This window comes from Perca fluviatilis, chromosome 8, assembly GCF_010015445.1.
Source record: "Perca fluviatilis chromosome 8, GENO_Pfluv_1.0, whole genome shotgun sequence".
In the NCBI taxonomy this organism is placed as follows: domain Eukaryota; kingdom Metazoa; phylum Chordata; class Actinopteri; order Perciformes; family Percidae; genus Perca; species Perca fluviatilis.
This window is the reverse complement of record NC_053119.1, coordinates 3,508,890-3,523,303: the sequence shown is the minus strand read 5'-3', so window position 1 is coordinate 3,523,303 and position 14,414 is coordinate 3,508,890. Positions and strand designations below refer to the sequence as shown.

General features: G+C 42.8%; 1 pseudogene; it reads right to left on the bottom strand.

Annotated features, from left to right (window-relative positions):
- Positions 1-793: 793 nt before the first annotated feature.
- Positions 794-14,414, bottom strand: LOC120563323 (annotated as a pseudogene).

The following is a 14,414-nucleotide window of genomic DNA, read 5'->3' as shown; positions in this document are numbered from 1 at the left end:
TATCAATTTTCGTCATTATGACGTGAAGTAGACACAAATATATACATATATAAATGAAACGGTAATGCGCTTAAACACCAATGTCAACATTCAGACTCTACGGCGTGGCCACGAAGTATCCAGCTACTAGCTTCCATGTCTGAGTTAGCAAGAAATTCAACAACAATTAAGTCCAACAAAACGTCTTTTCCATGCATTTAAAACCACAGTAACATAAAGAAAAATACTATCAGCATGTGTTCATAAGTATACAGTGCTTTGCAAACGGTAAATACCTTAAAAAGGGAAATAGTAACGGGAGAAGGATGGGAAAATCACACACGCAGCTCTTTCCTTCACTTGTCTGTATTGAATGAGGAAGAGGAGTGCGATCCCCCTACTGGAGCCCCTAGGCATTACCAACAGATCGACGAACCATTAAACCACACAGATAAGGATCTGAATTAGCTATCTGCATTCCTCTTCTTGGTGTTACTCACTAGTTGCTTAGTCTTCATATACATTTACAACTACCATAAATGAAATTACATATTTTGAAAATATATACTGTAGTACTGTGATATTATGTTTAACTCAAAATAAATTGTATGCCTGAATACATTGTTATATACAACTTGTCACACTGTCACACTAAAAACTGACTAAACGCTAGTAAGTGAAAGACTTACGTACTTGACTGCTCTGATTGGAGGGTTTCTCACGCTGCAGCTCGACTTGGAAGACCTCTGGGACACCGAGATATCTTATCGTGTTTAAAAGATAAACAGAAAGACCACAAACACTCTTGCAGTAACTTTATGCTTTTATTGTGAAAAGAGACAGAATTCAAAACAAAACATGACACAAGTCAATAGCATTTTAACAATTTCATGATCACAGCTTCCATCTTTAAAGGACTGGAAGTGGAACAAGTTTACAATGTTCACGAGGAATCTGTTCAATCATTCTGAATTATTTTATACAAAGTTCATTCATTAGTTTATAACAATAACCAATAACCACAGACATATTTCTGTAAGTGTGATCCTGTACAGACTCAACTGATCAGCAGTGAGAAACAGGAGGAGACTCTCCGTCCTACAGAGGACACAGAGACACTGAGGCACCAAGAGACCAAAGCATAAATCCAGGATAGAGAGGCTGAGTGAATGTGGTGTTGAAGGTGTAGAGGTGGATCAGTGAGTCAGAGGAGACTGTGTAGAAGGACAGAGTGCCAGCAGGACAGTCCACATACACTGCTACTCTACCAGAGACAGAGGAGGAGGAGATGGATGTTTTTCTGTTATTGTGACTGACAGAGTAACCATCATCAGAGCATCTCAGACTCCAGGACTTATCATTACATCCAAAAGAACAGTGTTCACCGTCTCCTTTACTCCGGATTCCTCTGTAACTCACTGATATATCAACATCTCCTCTCCTCTCGACCTCCCAGTAACAGCGCCTAGTCAGACCATCTCTACACAGCAGCTGAGGATAGTAGTCAAACCTCTCTGGATGATCAGGATATGACTGATCCTCCTTCACACGTGTCACCTTCCTGTTGTTGTCAGACAATTTGAGTTCTCTGTTCACTGTGTTTGTGTCGAGTGTGAGTTCACAGGAATCTGACGGAGAGAACGAGACACAACACAGCTGCAATTATTAACCAATGAGCACTTTGATGATGACATCAGAGAGTTGAATGAGTGATGTCACAGTTTGATGAATGAAATTAAAAACACACTTACACTTCCTCAGACCTAGTGTCGACCATCTGATTCCAGAAGGCTCCACCCTGATAGGAGGAGGAGGGGTTATATATTATAGAGTAGAAATAACAGTGTGTGCCTATTATGTTTAGACATTTATGAATTCATGAATTAGACGTTTTACAAAGTTTATGACGTCCCCCTGACTTAACAACTGGAGAAACAGCTTGACTTCAAAGGGAGTCTGGGAACTTCTTCCCTGGGATCAAACCTTTTACTGTTTAGGCTATCATTACATTTGACGTGTTTACCGTCCATAAAATACGTCTTATGTCTTTTTCATAGACTAAATGTTACAGAATGATGAAACAGACAGTATGAAACTAATTTGTGCTTGCAATATAAAAACTATTTTGCGAGAGAGAGAGAGAGAGAGAGAGAGAGAGGGCGGGATAAAGAGAGAAAGAGAGGAAGAGAGAGGGAGACAGAGAGGCAGTGAGAGAAAGAGAGGGAAAGAGATAGAGAGCTCAACCCTGAAGTACCCTGTCCCACCTCAGACTCAGGCTCTGACACATTGAGACCACACATGTACACGCACACACACGCACACAGACACACCTACCTCATCTTTCTATGAAATCATCATGGGTACAAGTTTGCACTTCGTTTTTCTGTATTTATTGTACTTATTGTTATTTATTAGTAAGTGGACTTTTTTTATCTGCTGTCTTTTTTTTTATTATGAGTGTTTTTTTACTGAATGAGTAATCCGCACAAGTATTCCAATGCGCCTGTACTTGAGCAAATGGCAAAAATTAAAACCTTGAACCTTGAACCAGGAATACACTGCAACAGGATGTCAGTGTACATCTCTGATCGATCACATGAGCCATGCAGCACCGGCAACTGACATTTTAAACCTCTAGCTAACTAGTCTGTCGAAAGAGTAGATTAATGCTTCTACACACTCTTCTCACACCGTAGAAAGCACATTGCTTTGTGCTAAGCTAGGCTAAACCTGTCGTGGACCTTTTTCTGTCGAGCTGAAACTGATTTGATCCCGGGAAAGAGGGGAAAAAAGCCACGGACAGTTCCTTTAACATACAGAGATGTGTCCAAACTACATCAATTATTAACAACAGGGAGTTATCATTTTAGTTCCTGGTGATGTTCTCCTTTAAAACTTCCTACACAAATATCTCCTTTTTGTTCATCAGTGTTTGTACCTAAGAGTCTCCAGTCTCCAGAGTGGATCCTTCAGTCTCGCTGACAGCTTCACTCCCGAGTCTCCTGGATGATTGTAGCTCAGGTCCAGCTCTCTCAGATGGGAGGGGTTGGAGCTCAGAGCTGAGACCAGAGAAGAACAGCCTTCCTCTGAGATCAGACAGCCTGACAGACTGAAAACACACAGAACAACACACAGGAACCCTTTGTGAACACGTGGAGCCATGTGTTTGTTTTATGTTTGATTGTTGTCCAGGTACATTTTGGTCCAGATTTATAATAAATCTTTCAAATCATCTGTGGTATTTATTTATTCAACAACAAAAGCAAATGATTACAAATCCTCATGCAATGTAACTCTGAGTCTCGAAACTACTGCTTAGTTTATCGTATCAGCAAACACTAGAAGCTACATGTTTGCTGTTTATCAACTAAAGTTAATCAGATGTTAAATGGTCATCAGTTGAATGGGTTAATGAATCCTGACCTGAGAGTCTCCAGTGTGCAGTGTGGACTCTTCAGTCCAACGGAGATCAGCTTCCCTCCTGAATCCTGCAGGTTTTGTTATTTCAGGCAGTTGATATGTTAGGAGTGGGAGCTGAGAACTGAGGACAGAGGTTCACAGCTTCTCTCTGACAGGTTACAGCCACTCAGCCTGGAGAGACAACAGTAAGAAAACAAGTTATTTATATTTAACTCCTGGTGAAATATATCAGAGTATTTCTTGATGAATAAATCCCACTAACAAAGCTTTGTTGGAGGCTTTGACCACTGGCAGCAGCCTCAGAAGAGCCTCCTCTGAAGCAGAGTATTTCTTCAGGTCAAACACGTCCAGATCTTTTTCTGATGACAGTAAGATGAAGACCAGAGCTGACCACTGAGCAGGAGACAGTTTATCAGTGGAGAGACTTCCTGATCTCAGGGACTGTTGGATCTCCTCTACTAGAGAATTATCATTCAGTTCATTCAGACAGTGGAACAGATTGATGCTTTTCTCTGCAGACAGATTCTCACTGATCTTCTTCTTGATGTACTTGGCTGTCTTCTGATTGGTCTCTGAGCTACTTCCTGTCTGTGTCAGCAGACCTCGTAGGAGACTCTGATTGGTCTCCAGTGAAAGACCCAGGAGGAAGCGGAGGAACAAATCCAGGTGTCCATTTGGACTCTGTAAGGCCTTGTCCACAACACTCTGGTAGAAATGTGTTGATGTTGTTTGTTCTTCTGCCAGTAGGTTCACTCCAGAGTTGGTGAATGACAGATGGACATGAAGAGCAGCCAGAAACTCCTGAACACTCAGATGAACGAAGCAGAACACCTTGTCCTGGTATAGTCCTCTCTCCTCTTTAAAGATCTGTGTGAACACTCCTGAGTACACTGAGGCTGCTCTGATATCGATGCCACACTCTGTCAGGTCTGATTCATAGAAGATCAGGTTGCCTTTCTGCAGCTGCTCAAAAGCCAGTTTTCCCAGAGACTCCATCATGTTTCTGGTCTCTGAGCTCCAGTGTGGATCTGTCTCAGCTCCTCCATCATACTTGACGTTCTTCAGTTTGGACTGAACCACCAGGAAGTGGATGTACATCTCAGTCAGGGTCTTGGGCAGCTCTCCTCCCTCTCTGGTCTTCAAGACGTCCTCCAGAACTGTAGCAGTGATCCAGCAGAAGACTGGGATGTGGCACATGATGTGGAGGCTTCGTGATGTCTTGATGTCGGAGATGATTCTGCTGGCCTGCTCCTCATCTCTGAATCTATTCCTGAAGTACTCCTCCTTCTGTGGGTCAGTGAACCCTCTGACTTCTGTCACCATGTCAACACACCCAGGAGGGATCTGATTGGCTGCAGCAGGTCGTGTGGTTATCCAGAGGCGAGCAGAGGGAAGCAGTTTCCCCCTGATTAGGTTTGTCAGCAGCACATCCACTGAGGTGGACTCTGTAACATCAGTCAGGATCTCAGTGTTGTGGAAGTCCAGAGGAAGTCGACACTCATCCAGTCCGTCAAAGATGAAGACAACCGGGAACTCTTCAAACCTGCAGATTCCTGCTTCTTTGGTTTCACTAAAGAAGTAATCAACAAGTTCCACCAAGCTGAACTTTCTCTCTTTCAGCACATTCAGCTCTCTGAAAGTAAATGGAAACATGAACAGGATGTCCTGGTTGGCACTGCCTTCAGCCCAGTCCAGAGTGAACTTCTGTGTTAAGACTGTTTTCCCGATGCCAGCCACTCCCTTTGTCATCACTGTTCTGATTGGTTCATCTCTTCCAGGTGAGGCTTTAAAGATGTCTTCTTGTTTGATTCTTGTTTCTGGTTTGGCTGGTTTCCTGGATGCTGTTTCAATCTGTCTGACCTCATGTTCTTCATTGACCTCTGCAGTCCCTCCCTTTGTGATGTAGATCTCTGTGAACATCTGATTCAGAAGGGTTGGGTTTCCTGCTTCAGCAATTCCCTCAAACACAGACTGGAACTTCTTGTTTAGGTTAGATTTAAGTTTATGCTTACAAACTCCAGAACGACTTCCTGAATGAATACAGAACAAAAAGGTCAGTAAGTGATTTATAAAGAAACAGGAACATACTTTGACCCTTCTCTGGAGACATTAGTAAACATCCCTTTAGTCCAGCAAGTTAAATCTTTAGAGAAATCCTCTTACTGCTCTGCAGACGGTCAGCCAGCTCCTCCTGCTTCATTCGTCTCAGGAAGTGCAGTGTGATCTTCAGAAATGCCTCTCTGCTGCTCCTCCTCTGCTCTTCATCCTCATGCTTCCTCTGACTCTCTAAGCATTCTGGGTAATCTGTACTCAGAACCTTCTGGATCTTCTTCAGCTCGTTCTTCACAAAAGTGATGATGTTCTCCTCCAACAGCTGGAACAGAAGATTATATGAATGACACAATCAAACTGCAATCATGGAAGCAAACATCAGATCCATGTTGAACAGCCTGACAATCCACTGGTCTGAAAAGTGCAGCATGGAGATGATTGTGAACAGAATAGATGTAAAAGTAGTCGCTGTACATGTACAGACCATAAATGTGGAGTCCAGGTGTGTTTGATGCTGCTGGGTAGACAGACCACTGGGAACCTCTGAGCTCTCCTGGTCCGCTCTGTGGAGGAATCAGGAAGAATTAGCTCACATCATGTCTGTCCAAACAGAGACAAACACAAGGTAATTTCCTGTGACTTAAAGTGTTGATTACAACATTGAATGAGATGGTTTCCCCTGACATGAAAGTGTTGATGGTGCTGCTGGCTCTACTGTGAATCAACAGAAAGAACTAAGAAGTAAAAAGGGTTACAACATGGTTGGCCTAAAGGACCCCTGAAGCAGCAGACTGGTATCATGATGCCAGGAGGTCTGCAGCTTCTGTGGTCATGGAAGCAAGAGCAAAGAGGGAGCTGAGCCTGAGGGCACATCTCTCGAGAAATCGGTGCTTCAAAGCCAAACAGATTGGAAAATCTTGTCTTGGTTTGTTTATACAAACTCAGTGTGAACAGAAAACAAGTGAATATTGGAAAAAAATGAAAATAGTGCCCCAAAGGCAATCATGTTGGAAATTTAATTAACAGGATCAGACCAACTGGAAGGCAGCACAGGTCTTAAGGGCTTTTCACACAGGGAGCAATTGTTGCTTCATAATTCATTTTCAATAAGAGGCAAGCGGGCAGATAGGGAAGTGCGGGCAGTCTGACAGACGACTGGACAAGCAGGCACAATCCCTTTAAACTGTCGAGTAGCGTATTAGACCCTGCAGATCCACGCGACTATGCAGGCCAAGTGTTGCTCCCCGTGTGAAAAGCCTTTTAAGGTTAGAGACGCATGCTTTAAGGTCACCAGTCGTCTACTTAATAGTCTGAATGGAAATGTGAGTGACTAAAACTTGACATTCCCTCAGTGTGCAGTGACCAGCTCCTTCAGTAGAGCTGGTCAGTGTCAGTCTTGTTGTACTGGGCAGCTCCCAATATCAATGTGTTGTACTGTGTGAGTGTGAGGCAGCTGCTGCTGAAAAACAACATTAGTGCTCAAAGAACTTCCATATAAGTCATTAAAAGTTAAACACTGGAGATCTCACAACTGAGAATCTGACACAAACACATTGTTTTGTTTTTCTTTACTCAGTTTTAAATCCTCACCTTTGATCAACAGAGTGACATCCATCTTTAAAGGTTACAGGCCAATCCTTAGACCGGTCACTCTTCATGGACACACAGCTGGGTTCTGGTTCATCCAGCTTCCACCTGATAGAAACACATTTTGTTTCCAGTTAGCAACCTCTTCTTCTTCTTAGTTTACTGGACGATAATCTGGATCGACGACAATCCGCCAGATGTCCCATACCTTCCAAAGCTCCTTTTGTTGCGGGAAACAACAACAAACTTCAAACTAGCAAACTACACACTGAAAATATCAAGTTCTGAAGAAGATGTGGATGTTACAACAAGTCATGTCTGCTTGGTTGTTTCAGAGAATGATTGTAAAGATTTACAAAGAATATGTTTAGTGCATTTCCTCTCTAACTGGGACGTGTTGGGACCGATTGGTGGGATTGCTGTGGACCAAGTACACACGGAGATACACTGGTAAGAGCTAATGAGGTTTGACCATGTATCCAGTGTGACAGCCCTGAGCTTGTTGTCGTGCATGCATACTGTGGTCTGTCTTATGAACTTGCAGGTTTGTGGCTGAGGTGAGGCTAATTTGAAAAAGAACATTAGTGCTCACAGAACTTCCATATAAGTCATTAAAAGTTAAACACTGGAGATCTCACAACTGAGAATCTGACACAAACACATTGTTTTGCTTTTCTTTACTCAGTTTTAAATCTTCACCTTTGATCAACAGAGTGACGTCCATCTTTGAACGTTACAGGCCAATCCTTAGACCGGTCACTCTTCATGGACACACAGCTGGGTTCTGGTTTAGGAGAGTCTGGTCTCTGATGGATCCTGAAAATATCAGTTTGTTATGAACACAACAGAGCCAGAGGTTTGCGTGTGAATAATGTTGGTGTTGGTGCAAGTATCCTGAGTGCTGGACAATTAAAGGGGTGATAGAATGCAAAACCGATTTTACCCTGTCATAGTTGAATAACGACAGTTCGGTGGGTAAATAGGACATACATAGAAGCTCAAAGTCCCATTGACACCCCTTTACTATGAAAATCTCATATTTTGAAACTGCCGCTGAAAACGGGCGAATCCCAACAAAGCTGGAAGTTGACGTCAACCTCCCAAAAACCGGAACCTTTGTCAGCCCATGGGTGTATTAAGAGAATGGTCACGCCCCTACATTTACATAGGCTACACAACTGACCTGAGATCAGGTAGTCTTCCGAATCTAGGTCGCGCAGATCTCTGCTATTCCATTACAAAATTCACTTCTGAAACTTTTTTATGCGAGAAATCAACTATGTAAGGCTCAAATATGGGCCACTTTATGAAAATGGATGGCTAATTGCAAATTTTGTCCGACTGTGTGTCGGAATTCAGCGCCGGTGCTGCCTGTGTTGTTGCCTCGCCCGCCCGACCTGCCTTCCTTCACAGACCCCGGCCTGCTCTGAGGAACTTGGAGCTCCGTCACGACTGGCAGCCCACAGCACTCCATACCCGCGCAAAGTCACCGGTTTTTGGATAATGGACTACTAAACGCCGGTGCTCTGACAGAGCTCCAGGGCCTGCAGCTCCCCTCTTCCTGCTAGCTAAATGCCCGGTGTGTGTTAGTGAGAGCACGGTCAGTGAGCTTGTTACGCCAGCAATCTGTTACCACAGGTTTCAGTTACTCTTTTAATGTGTGTAATTATAATGTGTTGAGTTATTTAAACAAACGATTGTGGAAATAAACGCTGCTTGTCCCTGAGTCTCATTGATAGAGCCTGCGGCTGGATGTAGCTCTATCAATGAGAGCTAGCTCCTCTTAGAATTCCTCTGAAATTCACAAATATTCATTAACTTGAAATCGGACACAGTTGTTAGCTTTATAAGACCTTTAGGGAGTTGTTGTATAAGTGGCGTGACGAAATTCAAACTGTAAATATACACAAATATTGCGGAAAATGAAGCTAACTATCCGTGATTTGTAGCTAGCTAGCTACACAGAGCTAGGATTGAAGGGACAGTCATAGCTAACGAAACCCCCACTGTTCACAAAAATTCATTAATTTGAAATCGGACACCGTTGTTAGCTTTATAAGACATTTAGGGAGATGTTGTATAAGTGGCGTGACGAAATTCAAACTGTAAATATAAACAAATTACGCTGAAAATGAAGCTAACTATCCGTGATTTGTAGCTAGCTACACATAGCTAGGATTGAAGGGACAGTCATAGCTAACGAAACCCCCACTGTTCACAAAAATTCATTAACTTGAAATCGGACACCGTTGTTAGCTTTATAAGACATTTAGGGAGATGTTGTATAAGTGGCGTGATGAAATTCAAACTGTAAATATACTTTATTTATGCCGAAAATGAAGCTAACTATCCGTTATTTGTAGCTACACATAGCTAGCATGAAGGGACAGTCATAGATAACGAAACCCCTAATCTTCACAAAAATGTATTAACTTGAAATCGGACACCGTTGTTAGCTTTAAGACCTTTAGAGATATGTTGTATAAGTGGCGTGAAAAAATTCAAACTGTAAATATAGCTACTCTCCTTATGCCGGCAGCTGACAGCCAGCCTAGATTAACTGGAACTGTTGTAAGAGATTGCTGGTGTAACAAGCTTGCTGACCGCGCTCTCACTCTCACACACGGGCCATTTAGCTAGCAGGAAGAGGGGAGCTGCAGGCCGGGGTCTGTGGAGGAAGGCAGGCCGGGCAGTGAGGCAGCAACACAGGCAGCACCGGCAGCTGAACTCCGACACACAGTCTTACCAAATTTGTAATAAGCCATCAATTTTGGTAAAACGTCCCATATTTGAGCTTTATATAGTTGATTTCTCGCCTAAAAAAGTCTCAGAAATGAATTTTAATAACGTAATAGCCCGACAAACAATGTATAACTTTGCAGTGAGCCCTGCTGTCGAGTCTCCCATGTGTTTCTATGTAGTTTGCTCAAACCAATCAGCACGTAGCTCATTCTGAATATTAATGAGCATACCATATTTGGAAGAAAAGCTCTTGTTCCAAATAGAGCCATATTCACAGGGTAGTTAAGGGCCTAATAAAATAGCATTCGGGCAGTTTTCAGCCCAACCAATGTTACATACCCCATTAGGAGACCTTAAGGAACAGTGTAAAATACCCTATATAATCATTCTATCATCCCTTTAAGGGCTGTCCACACCAAGAACGATAACTAGAACCATAACTAGAACTACAACAATGTTATGATAGTTATGGTTATAGTTATCGTTCTTGGTGTGGATGGCCCTCTCACCTCTGAGCTTTGGTCTGGTGGTCCTGTTCCCCACTCAAAGTGGTTCTTTTGTCCTGTTCCCCACTCAGAGTGGTTCCTCTGTCCTGTTCCCCACTCAGAGTGGTTCTTTTGTCCTGTTCCCCACTCAGAGTGGTTCCTCTGTCCTGTTCCCCACTCAGAGTGGTTCCTCTGTCCTGTTCCCCACTCAGAGTGGTTCCTCTGTCCTGTTCCCCACTCAGAGTGGTTCCTCTGTCCTCACACTGATCCATGCTGCTGAACTCAGCCTTTTATCTGCAGAGGAAACACATTATGGGCCCTATATGTCATTTGTTCTTCTTGTCTCTTTCACATCACAGAGTATACCATCAGCTGCTGAAGTTCTACAATCAGTCCACAAGATGGAGCCAGGAGAGAGAGAGAGAGAGAGAGAGAGAGAGAGAGAGAGAGAGAGAAAGAGAGAGACACACACACACCTTTAGAACTTTAGAAATGAGTTCAAACACTTTCGTTATGTTTAACTCTCTCTGAAACAAAATGGAATTCAAACGGTGCCAGATAATGTTTAAAGAGTTTAATTTAAAGTATATTTTAAACTGTTTTTCACAATAAAATGACATTTGGATTAATGGAGCCAATGGAGATTAATGGAATCAGTGTTTGTTCTCGGTTTTGTGGAAGACTGAGGTGCAAATATTTGGTGGCGGGGAGTTTAGGGTTCGTCCTTCAAGAAAAGGTTACATTTTTCAATAAAAAATAGGACCGTTATTATTACCATATGTGTGTCTTAAAAGTTGGAAATGCTAGATCAGATAATGAATAAATAACACTCAGAAAGATTAAAGACAGAACTTAAAGCTAAAGAAGTCCGACTACAATCATTAGATCTGAGAAAAGTTATTAATTTAGTTTTGATGCTCACATTGACTTCCCATTAATTCAGTTAGGGGGTACCTAAAACAGGTCGGGTAGAGAAACCCTGCCTGTATAGACGTTAAAAATAATGACATAAAGACACTTCTCCTCCTCCACACGTCACTACAACAGTAACAGAGGCATTTAGGTCACTACATTTTATTCTGAAAGGTCCCAGAGGAAACAGTAGAGTCCTGTTGTGTCTGACTTTACACTGGTGGAGACAGCGGGTTGTTTTCTGTAGTGGTGTGCGATACTGCAAAATTTGCCATCGCTCCGATACCAAGTAAATACAGGTCCAGTATCGCCGATACGATCCGATACCGATACTTTTTAATAATTAAGGTGGATGCATCATCAGATTGCTAAATCTGAATGAATTCTCATGACCTTTAAGGAGTTTTTATGATTTTACATTGGGATTATTAATAAATTAAAACCCACTTTTGATATGCTTGTATACATTTGTTTTGTTACCACTGTATCTTACAGCCTTTTTTTCAACTTATACAGCTTGCCTTTGTTTCACTTTTGGCCTGAAAATATAGCCAGACAGCGCTGCTCTTCCTCTCTGCCATTCTTCTGCTCCGTCTCTGTGCTGCTTGTGTGTGTGCTGCCTGGCTGCTTGCTTGTTTGTTTGCCTGGCGCTGCTGAGTCACGTGACGGTACAACATCAAATCACAAGGGGGGGGGAGGAGGAGCAAAGTGTGCCTGCTCTGCGCTGTGACACTGACACGACAACCAGGTCGCCTAATTGATGAAACCGCAGCATTGCATACTGGAAAGAAACTGAAACTAAAGTATCGATCTCATTACACTGGTATTGATCAATATCAATACCAACGTTGGTATCGATGTTATTGATATTTGGATGGATCTGCCCACCACTAGTTTTCTGACAGCCGGAGAAAGGCTCGGACCCTGCCCATCTTCAAACTCAGCCTTCATTTAGATCTCAACTACACAGCTGTAAAGTTTCCTGACTGCAGCCTCACGGTGGTCACAGACAGACAGACAGACAGACAGACAGACAGACAGACAGACAGACAGACAGACAGACAGACGTGTAAACACCTGGCAAAGAATTTAAAACCTCCTCTGTAGTAGTTCATGTTACAACATGTAGACTTATCTTCAACACACCCCCACCCTCCACCTTGCCCCCGCTCCTCTCCTCCTCAATTGCATTTAAAACTGCAGACACATAAATGGCACATCCTAAGGAAAGCTCATTGTGGGACTGGCTCTAGTGGCTGTAATTCTGCACCAAGGCTGAATTTCGGGAAAGAGACTTCAGATACAGTATTAGGGGACCACTAGGGTCTATATAAAAGAGACTTCAGATACAGTATTAGGGGACCACTAAGGTCTATATAAAAGAGACTTCAGATACAGTATTAGGGGACCACTAAGGTCTATATAAAAGAGACTTCAGATACAGTATTAGGGGACCACTAAGGTCTATATAAAAGAGACTTCAGATACAGTATTAGGGGACCACTAAGGTCTATATAAAACAGACTTCAGATACAGTATTAGGGGACCACTAAGGTCTATATAAAAGAGACTTCAGATACAGTATTAGGGGACCACTAAGGTCTATATAAAAGAGACTTCAGATACAGTATTAGGGGACCACTAAGGTCTATATAAAAGAGACTTCAGATACAGTATTAGGGGACCACTAAGGTCTATATAAAACAGACTTCCGATACAGTATTAGGGGACCACTAAGGTCTATATAAAAGAGACTTCAGATACAGTATTAGGGGACCACTAAGGTCTATATAAAAGCATCCAAAAAGCACCATGTCATGGGACCTTTAAAGACAGAACTTAAAGCTAAAGAAGACTGACTACAATCATTAGATCTGAGAAAAGTTATTAAGTTAGTTTTGATGCTCACATTGACTTCACATTAATTCAGTTAGGGGGTACCCAAAACGGCTCGGGTGCTGCGCCTAAACCTTAGAATGAAAAATGGCCTACTGTGTGAACGTGGATGTGGTGAATTGTTCACCTTTGAGTTTGCTGTGAAACCCAAAACTCCCCCCCTCTCTCTAGCCTCCGCCATGCAGGTACAGAAATGTACCGATAGAAGATGCTTATTGTGATTAAAGCATGTATTGAGACATGTTACTGCAGTAAAAGTACTAATAGAACAGTGTGAAGTTAAGCAGATAACTAACGTAGAGAGAAAACCGACAGACTATCTGCTCCCTGTTCTCTGGACTTTAACAGAGAAAAGCTCAGCAGAGAACTCCACATTGCAGAGAGCACACTGAGGGCTGGGAGCCAAAGTACCATCACTGCGTTTCATCGTTTAAAAGGAGTGCCAGAACTAACCGGTTTCTAGCTGAACTCAGGCAGCATTCGTCAGGGGGGAGGAAGAGGACAGAAAGAATCATCGAGAACAAGAAACACTCGACTAAAGAAATCAGTGGAGCGAAGAGGAGACAAACTGAAAACATGCAGAACAGGTTTTCAGCCAACCAGCGGACAGGCCTGCAGGACATAACCTGCCTGATAATAACTGGATGGGATTATCATAGAGTGGGCGTGTCTGTGAAGAGAAGGCTCGGCCCAGAGAAAAATCCCCCCCCTCCCCTTCCTGACCTGATTTGAACTCCTTTATAGTTTCATCTGGAACATTACATCATGTTTTACTGCTGATTAATACTTTGTGTGTAAACTGTGAATCTGCAGAGTATCATGCTGTCAGATAAACGGAGGACAATAACAAGTACAAGCTTTCCTACTGAGAATAAAGCAGGTATTCCGACATGTTATTGCAGTAAAAGTACTAATAGCACAGTGTGAAGTTGCAGCAGCTGGCTGAGCAGGTAAGTAGGCTAACATGGGGAGAAAACAGACAGACTCTCTGCTCCCTGAACTCAACACAATAGGAAAATGAAAAAGGGAAAGACTTACGTACGTGACTGCTCTGATTGGAGGGTTCTCACGCTGCAGCTCCACCTGGAAGACCTCTGGGACAGCGAGACATCTTATCGTTTGTGTCGATGGAAACCTTTCTCTCGGACAGCAAAACAACAAACCTGTTTCAGCTTCATCAGGGGGAGGAGTAGGAGGAGGAGTACAGAGGAGGAGGAGTATCGAGGAGGAGGAGACCTGTAGTAGATCCTGTAGTCCAGGACTGTCCAGCAGTGATGAACGGGAAATTAAATTTCAGTTAAAGGTTATTTTAACTGTTAACAAACAACGACATGATGATTT